At 41.6% G+C, this 9,413-nt stretch overlaps 1 long non-coding RNA gene across 1 annotated transcript; it reads right to left on the bottom strand.

The window, feature by feature from the left end:
* Positions 1–6,201: 6,201 nt before the first annotated feature.
* Positions 6,202–6,836, bottom strand: LOC134290032 (uncharacterized). Its single transcript, XR_009998808.1, has 3 exons — positions 6,471–6,836; positions 6,323–6,403; positions 6,202–6,233 (listed from the first exon to the last, which is right to left on the bottom strand). It is a non-coding gene; the product is annotated as an uncharacterized LOC134290032 (long non-coding RNA).
* Between the last annotated feature and the right edge of the window lie 2,577 nt (positions 6,837–9,413).

Below are 9,413 nucleotides of genomic sequence, written 5' to 3'. Positions count from 1 at the left end.
CCTAATACCTCTTATTTTGGTTTTATAATGCATCTAAAATCGTCTTATTATCTATTTGACTGAATAATATTGCTTCGGTGGTAACCTAGGTGATACCATTAAAGGTGGTCGACTGCTCGAGGGTTAACCATGCATAATATTAAGGATTCACTATATACACAATTTGACTGCAGAATGCGCACGACACCTCAGGTTTAACTGGCCTTTTGCATTACGTTGGGAACAGCTCGCTGACGGTTTGGGTCAAAATTGACTCTAATGCCTAAGGAGGGTTAAGATAGAATGAAGTAAAAACTAGGGGTGGGTAATGTCTGAGACATAACCGCATTGTTGACGTAGGACAAAGGCTGGAATGAGGTTCCGACTTTTATATATTGAAATGGGCCCTTTAATTTGAAGTCTTAAATCAGCTGATTTTTCGTGTCATTGTTGTCCGACCTTCGTAAATAAATGCATAACGAATTTATCACATAACGTCGGTTTCCTGCAATAGGGGCACAACTCAAAATATGTCATTTTTGAGATTTTGATGGCAAATGATGAAAAACTATGTAAAATTTCATCTCACAAAGACCCGTTCCAAAATTCGATGAGAAACGCGAGATTTGGGCATTTTCACCAATTTTCCGCAGTAAGGGCACAACTCAAAATCAGTCAATTTTTTCAATAGTCGTTGAAAAATAGTTGTCAAAAATTCATGAAACAGATAGTCCTTCAGCCCCTTTCAATGATACAACAATCAAAATTTGTTTACTTTTGTCAAATGATGAGAGAAATAAGTGAATTTGCAGGAGGTGCTTCATGATTGCCAATTTTCAAACGCTTATTCTGAAAATTCACATTTTTTGAGTTGTGCCCCTATTGCAGGAAACCGACGATAAAAGGCCTACACAATGTATGCTGGCAAAATTCAAATCGGCGGAGTGATGTGTTGATTAAAGTTGTTACCTATGTGATCCATTTCACTGAACGCATTCATAAGATGTTAATTAGTTAAACCTTCCGTAACTCGCGCGGTTGGCCATCACTTGAGGGTTGAGTATTATTTTATTTTGAAGATAAATGTTCAACCGTAGTTTGAAAGAATTTTCGTCGAAAGGAAAGAATGATTATAATATTGAAAGGCGTTAAGCCATAGCTTCCCAAACATCATATTGCGATCGCAACAATAATTAAAATAACTAAAATTGCCGCTATGAAATTAACAGATGGAGCCACCGTAGCCATGTGTATTTGACACAACTCAATTGCTAGATTCAACAATACGTTGTATAGTTACGCGAACAACAATTAGAGGCCGGCTATGCTGTTGCTAAGTTTTCAGTCTGTCGCTTTTAATTATCCGATTCATAACTCTGGAGGAATAATTTTCACTGGTCCTGAAAAGAACCTTTTAAATAACAAGAGATTTCGGCAAGACAATTGAAAATTATCCGCACTGAATGCTGGAAGCCATCGAAAACTGCCATCGCTTACTGCCGTGGATGAGATTCCTGGTTCTTCTTCTTCTTCTTCTTGGCGTAACGTCCTCACTGGGACAAAGCCTGCTTCTCAGCTTAGTGTTCTATGAGCACTTCCAAAGTAATTAACTGAGAGCTTCCTCTGCCAATGACCATTTTGCATGTGCATATCGTATGGCAGGCACGAAGATACTCTATGCCCAAGGAAGTCAAGGAAATTTCCTTTACAAAAAGATCCTGGACCGACCGGGAATCGAACCCGTTACCCTCAGCATGGTCATGCTGAATACCCGTGTGTTTACCGCCTCGGCTATATCGTCGGTTTCCTGCAATAGGGGCACAACTCAAAATTGGTCGTTTTTGAGATTTTGATGGCAAATGATGAAAAACTATGCAAACTTTCATCTCACAAAGACCCGTTCCAAAATTTGTTGAGAAACGCGAGATTTTTGAATTTTCACCAATTTTCCGCAATAAAGGCACAACTCAAAATCAGTCAACTTTTTCAATAGTCGATGAAAAATAGTAATCCAAAAATCATGAAACAGATAGTCCTTCAGCCCCTTTCTATGATACAACAATCAAAATTCGTTTACTTTTGTCGAATAATGAGAGAAATAAGTGAACTTGTAGGAAGTGCTTCAAGTTTGCCAATTTTCAAACGCTCATTCTGAAAATTCACATTTTTTGAGTTGTGCCCCTATTGCAGGAAACCGACGATATGGGCCCTGTTCCATATAGCCTGAGATTCCTGGTTCCAGATTCTAGAGATTCCTGGTTCTATCAGCTAAATAGCCGAGAGTCATCGCAGGATTGGTGCGCAGCTGCGGAGGTGACATCCATTCCCTTTGACTGATTCAACGAAAATGACGGAAGAAAACAGAGGTCACTGCTTTTATTCCCCTTGATTAGTAGATTAGGCTCCTCCCATTTGGCTGGCTTTCCAGTTTATTTCGTTTGCATGACCCGCCCCGAATGCTCCAGACGCATCAAGCAACTAACCAACCGAGAAATGAGCAAACCACCAGCGGGTAACCAAACGATCAACTTTTAAGCGCAAACCGACATTCGGTTCTTCAGATGTGTGCTCTAGAAAATTCTAGGTGTGGCTTCGTCATATATTCACCTTCGAACATTTTCGAAAAATGTTTAAACTTAATTTTAATTAAACAATGTTTCACGCAAAATAGTTCGGATAGAATAATGCGTTGTTAAATTCCGGGTGGAACCATTAGGCCATTAGTGACCGGTTTCATCATTATTGCTGGGCCACCAAGTATTCAATCTTTCACTTCTCAATTGCACCACACTTTTCTCGTTCGATGGAATGAAATTAGCAGATTCACAAACTCTTAAGGAATAATTAACGGTGGTCCTGAACAAGACCGTTTGATTAATTGACGATTTTAGGAACGAAATGGCATGAATTCACCATGTCACGCAATGCGTGTTGGTTTTCTCCGTGCTGAATGATAAACGCCACCGAAAACTGGACCGCCGTGGATTACAATAATGACCAGTTTCACTATTGCTGGCAACGATGCTCTGTCTTTTGCTTTTTGGTTGCACTACATCTCGATCGATGTTGGAAATTATCCAATTAACTCTTGAGGAATCATTTTCGATGGTCCTGAAAAGGACCGGTTTGAATAATGGACGATTTTGATGCATTCACCATGCCATGCAATGCATGTTGGTTTTCGCTGCGGAGTGCGGAGAATGCTGGACGCCGTCGAAAATTGGCCCACCGCCGCTGCCATGGATGCGATTCCAAGTGCTATCATCAGCACGATATCCGAGAAGTGTCGCTGGGTTGTTGTGCTGCTGCCTTGCTGGAGGTGACATCCACCTCCAACCTCCTTGACTGATCCAACGAAAATGACGAAAGAAAACAGAGAACACTGCTTTTATACCCCTAGATTGGCAGATGAAGCTCCTCCCATTCGGCTGGCTTTTCAGTTAATTTCGTTTGCATGACCCGCCCCTTATGCTCCAGATGCATCAAACGATAAATCAACCGAGAAATGAGAAAATTTCCATTGAACGGATAATGTAACCAAAATATTAGATGATTTAGATCATTTTAATTTGGAAAATGTTAGAATTGAAACATTTTTCACGCAAAATGGTCCGGATATGATAATGCGTTGCCAAAGTCCGGGTGGAACAATTAGACGTCATAATTGTTGCTGACTGAGTCACCAAGCATTCAAAATCATTCACTTTTCGGTTGTACTACACTTTTCCCGTTCGTTGGAATGGAATTATCCGATTCACAGCTCTTGAAAAATCATTTTCGATGGTCCTTAAATTAGGAGGAAAATTAAATGAATTCACTATGCCACTATGCGTGTTTGTTTTCTCCGCACTAAATGCTGAACGCCACCGAAAACTGGCCCGCCGCTTGCTGCCGTGCATGCGATTAATGACCGGCTTTGCTTTTGCTGAGAAACGCCGCTCTGTCCTTGCTTTGCACTAGGTTCACCTTTCTCGATCGAGGGTGGAAATTCATCCAATTAACTCTTGAGAAATCTTTTTCGATAGTCCTGAAAAGAACCGTTTGAATAATGGACGATTTTGATGAATTTACAATGCCACGCAATTCGTGTTGATTTTCTCCGCGCTCAACGCTAGACGCAGTCGAAAACTGGCCCGCCGCTTGCTGTTGTGAATGAGATTCCTGGTGCTATCAGTACGATAGCCAAGTGTCGTCGCTGAGTCGATGTGCCGCTGCCCAGCTCGAGGTGTCACCTCGACGGTGGTCGAAATGGAACTGACGATCAGCTCTCGCATGATCGCATTCCTTCCTGCATCGTAGTTGCCCCCACGATGCGCACCAATCAGAGAGCGTTGGTATACTGAACGAGAAAATTTGTCCGCTACCCATATTTATAGATTTCAGCGATTTCAATGTCTAACTTTAAAACAACTTTTCAACTATTTATCAATGATTTTCAGGTTCACCGAATATTACAAATTGAACGCGGGAGTTTCATCTCTCGGATAACGGGATTTGTTTATCATTTCGTTCAGTGGGAAAGGTACTGTGAGCGTTTAAAATCTTTCACTCAAACGTAACGCTCTTGGTTTCATAAATTTTGAAATGACACCGGGTATAGAAAACAGAGACGTAGTCCTACGTCAAAACAGAAAAGTTCAAACCAGATTTTTCTAGATGAAATTTTGAAAGTTTATAATTCAAAAAATAACCCAAATTTTCTAAAAAATCATAAAGGGTGGCTTAGGGTATCATCAGCAGGTTTGTTCTCTTCGTCATGAGGGATTTATCTCGGTTAAATTGCCTGAAACTTGGATCATATTCAGCTTGGTTGGGAAGGATTTGATACCAACTCTGCGTTCAACAGGTTGTCACCGCTCCGCAGAGGGCGCATGAGACAGGGAGACAAAATTTTAGTAAAATAGACGGGTTGCAATGAGCACAGGTCCCCCGACCCATCTGCTCGACCCGTAAGAAAGAAACTGGTTCGAGAGAGCGGAACCAAAACGCTGACTTACACGAGTCATCCCGAGCAAAAGAAAAGTTCTAATTTCACAAAAAGAATGGAGTGATCAGGTTTAGAGTACACTCATTGCACAATTATGGGTCACACACAATTATTAGTTACTTTCCACTTTTATAGATAAATACTAATTAGTTGCAAGCTTTTGTTAGCCACTATCATTTTTCGTTCATAAGTTGATTTATTTTGTGTCACTATACGTATTGCACACGGGCTTATACGTCAAAACATACATATTTTCAATATTTTTTTGTTCGGTTCATAACCATCTGTCAAAGTAACGCTTCGATTGTGAACATCGGAAAGTGCGTGCGCTGCTTTCGTAAGCTCTGCAAAAGCGAGCTTTAATGATTTTCGAGTGCGAAATGGTATCGTCACCAGAACCAAGGTATAATTTACGTTCTAAATGTTGAAATTCATGTGACTGCAGCTAATTAAAGCTTATTTCAGGCAAAATTTAAGTGACTCATTATTGTGCCAAACAACAGCGAAAATCACACAATTATGGGTCACTTTTTGTGCAGCATAATATTTAGAGTTCTGCGTACATGGTCATTGCATACTTTTAGGCGTTTAACGATGGTTGTGTTTGAGATTTTGTTCCAATTTTGAAAAATTGATTCCAAATCGTGAAAACAAGCTTCGTTAAGAGGTTTGAGACCAGTTTTAGGTTCTACTATAGTTGATCTATCGAAAATAAGTGATCATTCATTGAAAAAAATAGACAATCCATTATTGTTGAGCCGATTCCTCTTGAGTGACCCATAATAGGCAACAAATTGACCCATAATTGTTACACAGCCAATTTTGACCCATTATTGTGGTTTTCATTATTCACCAACATTTTGGTAATTTTCACCGCCTAAAGTAAATTTTACAAGCAGATTATTATATAAAACAATAAAAAGGAGTTTCATTGAAGAGAATATAAAATAAAAATAATGAAAGTGTTATTTTTGTATGAAAAACGATTCATATTATGAAATGAGTGTTCCTTGAGTGACCCATAATTGTGCAATGAGTGTACTTACATTTATTGCTGCTACTTATCCTACCGTCTTACTCTAGGGTTGTTGTGTTGGGTGTGGTGTCTGTGTGCAGGTGTATCCCACGGCGTCTGCTTGAGGAAACAATCCTGTCCGGACAGATGAGGAGGACCACCGGCGCCATGCCGGCCGCCCCGCTGCTCTGCATGCCATTAGCGAAGCCACCACGACCTTCACCACGACACTCGTTGGTAACAAGAAAAGGCCTGAGATTGGCGTAGAGATATGGAATTAACTAAGGGTTATCACACCTTCTTTCGAATCCTGTCAGAAATTCACTTCCACTAGTTCTTACCGATCTCAAAAGAAATGTTTTGCTCACTCACAGTAAGCCATCGCACTTGTCGTAAGAACCATCGTAATTATAGACTGCATTCTGCAACAATTAGTATTAGGAACAATTAGCACTGAATACCCACAAAGTACTAGGCACTTTCGCTTACGTCGGTCAGACCGCGCTCGACACTATCGGTCACTTCTGATACACGCACTATTGGATAACAAAATCAACTGGTGTGCTTTACTTTGAACCGACAACTGATGGCTATTGAACTGTGCGGCATTGGTTTTATCAGTCTTCACCGTCCCTGCTTCGCAGTGTTGGAGTATACGATCGGCCTTTGATATGAAAGGGAAGATCAACTGCAAATCTCTTATCAGAGAATGAGTGCTGTCGTGCTAGGGTTCCTAATATCATGATCTTGATTTTTATGGGGTGGTGGATCATCATAGATTTAGGTGGAGCAATTATGTGGTGGATGAAGTCGGGTATTCTCTAATATGGAGGCATGAGCAGCTTGCGCCCAGCGGAGCATGTAGCCGGCACTGGCCGATCCGGGAATAAATCATGCGGCTTAAGCGCCACTCCGTTAGGAGACCGCACGACAAGTTCTAAATTTGCCCGGTTGAGACTCTTCAGGGCGAGTCCATTTGAAATTCCCGAAGAAAGTAGGATCGAGCCAGCGCATCTACTTCCTACACCTTAACTGGGGTAATTACCCTACCAACAACATAACCCGATACACTACAAAACCATTCCTCCAAAGAACGCGGTAAGATGTCACCCATACCTAAACGCAACGCGACATCAGGATCGCGTGCTACTTCTCATCACTGGCGGTTCCACTACTTCCCGCTAAAGGCGCTACCAGCGTAGAAGGGAGTACGCAAGACTACAGTCAAATTGCGCCACGCAAACAACATTACACTAAATACGCGAAGTAACGGGACAACATTACCATAATCTAACAGATCTTTCGCAGGACTAACTCTGATTTACAAACGCATTCACAATGTAGAACTAAACACATTTATTCTATGATAACACCAAAAACGAAAGATTTATTCTAGATGCATGCTACTCGTTTATCATTTTCATTCTTTACATATATTCCTTCTTCAATCCTGCTCTCTCGTGCGTTTGTATTCTATCTCTATCTATCTGTCCATCGATCTATCACAACAGTCCTATACCGCTGTGCCTGTGCTCTATTCTTGTGTGCGTTCCATTGAAGTTTCTCCCTCGATGATGCGACAAGCGAAAGCGGCAAGCTTGCTACACCCGGGTGTCTTACACAATAGGGTTGGGTGGGCCGGTCATGAAATACGTGCGCACGTTTTGAAATCCAAGCAACCACCCAACCTTACATTTCCGGACGCTGTTTCAGACTAGACGTCCAACTTATTCTCGACCTTATGGTCGGCAAAAACTTCTCCGAGGCGTCCTCACCGGACGCCCCACTCCACAAAAAGACGGTGCAAAAAAGGAAACGACTCACCGAGCAGCTACGTGGTTTTCGCTGACCTGCTGATTCTGCGCTCCTGGTGTGTCGCGTCGATGGGGACGGTCAAGCGACCCCTGGACCACGTGTAGGGGGGGGGGGGGGTCACGTGGGGGTTGTTGTTGCGCAACCTTGAACGACCTTGAAGACGGGCCTGGCAAGTGGCAATTGACGACCACTCCTTTGGCGGTATTCGTTCGCCGGAAGTTCCGAGTCGATCGGCAGAGAAGCGTCGCTGTGGAAGAATCTAGCCAGTGGGCTATTCACGTACAATTAGCACATGCACGGGTTCATAAGACGAGCACAAAGAGCACATTACCTGGTAATCTGTCGAGGTAAACGCACAAACCCTACGCACTTCTTTCCTAACTTGGACTGAAAACTAGGAACTAACAAAAAGAACAATTAAACTAAAGAAATATCACCACGTTACTTTCACTCACATTCAACGGCTATTTCTACAAGGTTAACAACGACACTTCTACACTAATCTGCGGATCGAACGAAAGTAAAATGAAACCGTGATCCTCAGATTAGGGAAGGTGCCATCGACCGAACTTAACGGAAGTTCGATATTTCCCCCGAGCTTCTTCGAAATGGTTCGGCAGTGTAACGGCTTACGTTGAAGGCTCGCTCAGTTTTGGACTCGGTCGCAACTTTTTCTTCCCCGACTTTCTCCGGAAATTCCAAACGTACTTGACCTTCGGATATCCCATTCGCGGCCGATTGAAGGCCGATTAAAGCTTTCCATAGTGAGAAAATTGCCTAACTGTTCGGCGCAATGTAATTAACTGATCTGTAGTGGGCATTGATGTATTAATTGAAGGTCATTTTTATATTGATATTTGAAACTGTTAATGAAAATATATTCGGCTTTTTAATGGAAATGGAGCAAAGGCTACAAGCATCCATGTAAGGCATGCGGCGCGATCATTCGACAATTGACAACGAATGATCTGATGAAAGTGTTCTGTTGTGAATGTTGTACCAGTGTGGTGATTTGACATGGCATATCTAATTAAAACTTTTTTGTTGATTGGCGATGCTGGAGGGTACTCACAGGTCCCATGTACGCGAGCAATTATTCTCACCACAGACATCAAGAAAATGGAACAGGTTACAAGGTTTCAAAAAACCCCCCATGACAAAGAGAATAAAACTGCCGAAAATACGTAAGTCCCCTATTCTTCAAAAATTCTTTCAAGATTTCTGAGCGTAATTCCTGGAATTTCTTCCAAAGTTTCTTCCTGGCTTCTTCTTCCGAGATGAACTAGCCTAGGGCTAAAAATTTCGTTAATACAGATATAAAAAAATCTCGAAAATATTCCAGAATCTCTCTCCAAAATGCTTCTCTCTTGAACGTTTTCTAATCTCCAGAAAGTTCTCGAAATTTATTAAATTTTGATGTTCCAGAACTTTTTAGAAGGTTAATTTCATATTTTTGACGTAGGACTACGTCTCTGTTTTCTATACCCGGTGTCATTTCAAAATTTATGAAACCAAGAGCGTTACGTTTGAGTGAAAGATTTTAAACGCTCACAGTACCTTTCCCACTGAACGAAATGATAAACAAATCCCGTTATCCGAGAGATGAAACTCCCGCGT

This window comes from Aedes albopictus, chromosome 3, assembly GCF_035046485.1.
Source record: "Aedes albopictus strain Foshan chromosome 3, AalbF5, whole genome shotgun sequence".
Lineage (NCBI taxonomy): Eukaryota > Metazoa > Arthropoda > Insecta > Diptera > Culicidae > Aedes > Aedes albopictus.
The sequence above is the reverse complement of the archived record's forward strand: the minus strand, read 5'-3'. Positions and strand labels throughout refer to the sequence as shown.